Raw genomic sequence first — 2500 nt, forward strand, 5'->3', positions numbered from 1 at the left:
ACTGGCAGGATCAACCAGGTAGCATTCCTACACGACGTCACAGCCCGCATGCATGCCAACGCCAAACGGCATTGGAGCAATACGGGGAGCGAGCGTCATTCGTTCGAGCAATGAGCAAAGGCAACACGTTTCGAGGGACTTATCATGCCACCGAATGCACTGCATCCGAGAGAGCGAGCGCCGACGACGCGGCCCGCAATGACAACCGAAGATGTCAAGGCGGAACGCGATGCGGGCTATCGGGTTCGTTGTCCACCCAAAGATGGGTGTCAACAGAAAGGGGCCAACGGAACGCGTCGTTTCCATCGCGTGAGGTACCGATGCAAGAACCGATCGATTGTGACCCGCTCGAACTCAAGCTTTGTTCGGGGCACGTCAATGAGGTGGAGCCGACGTTGACAGTTCGATGCCCGAGCAACGAGCCTGCCAACCCAAACTACCGTATCACCACTCATGCGCCGTACGCATCGAGCCCGTGCAACGCTTGGCTATCCGCGCCCTTACGTTGCATTAAAGCAAGCAGGGCTGCAGAGTCGCCGCGCGAGGCCGAGCACGGAACGTCGTGCGCGCTCGATATGAGCATTGTGTAACCCACGTGAACATTGCAACCGAAACACCGTCATTGTTATGGGACGAGCCCTTTCGTCAAACGGAGATCGATTGCAGCACGTTTAGTCTCGACAGAGGAAAGCATGCCGAGAACACGCCCGCAACGAGGTGCAAGCATTATCCAAGCAAGCCCAACCCCCACCTCGACCGCACATCCTGCTCTCTATCCCCGCCCAACGTAGGGGCGTAAGGGGCACCCACCAAACCCTTCCACCAAGCAAGAAGCAATCACAAGACATCTCGTATCTTCACGAACAAGCCCGCTTGGAGTGCACGCCCACACCGAGGTGCAAGCATTGTCCGCGCAAGCCCATCCGAGCATCAACTCGACACCCGCTCTCACTCCCCGCCCAACGGTCGGATGTGGCACTCCGACGAAACCAGTCCACCGAGCACAAAGCAATCGCAAGACATCTCGTATCTTCACGAACAAGCCCGCTTGGAGTGCACGCCCACACCGAGGTGCAAGCATTGTCCGCGCAAGCCCATTCGAGCATCAACTCGACACCCGCTCTCACTCCCTACCCGACGGACAAGCCCATCGTTATGGCCAAACCCCTCCACCAAGCACGAAGCAATTGCAAGACAAGCCCACTTGGAGTGCACGCCCACACCGAGGTGCAAGCATTGTCCAAGCAAAACCCATCCAAGAATGTCAATTTGACATCCCGCTCTCACTCCTTGCCCGACGTAGGGGCCCGGCATTCCATCGATTTTAACCAAACCCTTCCACCAAGCAAGAAGCAATCGCAAGACATCTCGTATCTTCATGAACAAACCCGCTTGGAGTGCACGCCGACACCGAGGTGCAAGCATTGTCCGCGCAAGCCCATCCGAGCATCAACTCGACACCCGCTCTCACTCCCCGCCCAACGGTCGGGACGTGGCACTCCGATAAAACCCGTCCACCGAGCACAAAGCAATCGCAAGACATCTCATATCTTCACGAACAAGCCCGCTTGGAGTGCACGCCCACACCGAGGTGCAAGCATTGTCCGCGCAAGCCCATCCGAGCGTCAACTCGACACCCCGCTCTCACTCCCTGCCCGACGGACAAGCCCATCGTTATGGCCAAACCCCTCCGCCAAGCACGAAACAATCGCCAAGACAAGCACACTTGGAGTGCACGCCCACACCGAGGTGCAAGCATTGTCCAAGCACGCCCATCCCGCTCTCACTCCTTGCCCGACGGTCGGATGTGGCACTCCGGCCGAACCCTTCGTCCACCAAGCACAAAGCAATCGCAAGTTATCTCGTCTCCTCACGAACAAGCCCGCTTGGAGTGCACGCCCACACCGAGGTGCAAGCATTGTCCGCGCAAGCCCATCCGAGCATCAACTCGACACCCACTCTCACTCGCCGCCGGCGGCCGGAGGTGGCACTCCGCCGGCGCCGACCCCCCAAGCATATGTGCCCATGATGGGCGCAATGTGCTTGAAGGGTCGGCGCCGCGGCATAGGGGTACCCCCGCGCCCCGCCCATGCAGGCAGGTCGCCCCCCTATATAGTACATTCTGGCTTTTTTGGGTCTGGCAGGCTTGCATATGAAAAAGCCGAAATGTCACACCATGCCATAAATCTTGATTGTGTTATTATTATGACCGGGACTTGATTGTATTATGTTTTAGACATTCAAATGAGTGTGGAAAACAAGTTTCATAATTTTTGAACCAACCAATAATATTTTATGAATTTTTATTGTTAAAAAATTAAAAATAATTTAAAAATAGTAAAACGTTTCCAAAAATACTAATTTTTGGAGGACATCCTTTGTTTACATTTTTTAGATCCCAGAAAAAATTTCATAACAATCCAAGCACTAGAACATAGGTTTGACATCACATTTGTGTGTTGAGTGGGCATTGCGGCACCCTGCGCGCGCGGCACCCTGC

The sequence above is a fragment of the Cucumis melo genome, unplaced genomic scaffold, assembly GCF_025177605.1.
Source record: "Cucumis melo cultivar AY unplaced genomic scaffold, USDA_Cmelo_AY_1.0 utg000218l, whole genome shotgun sequence".
NCBI lineage: Eukaryota > Viridiplantae > Streptophyta > Magnoliopsida > Cucurbitales > Cucurbitaceae > Cucumis > Cucumis melo.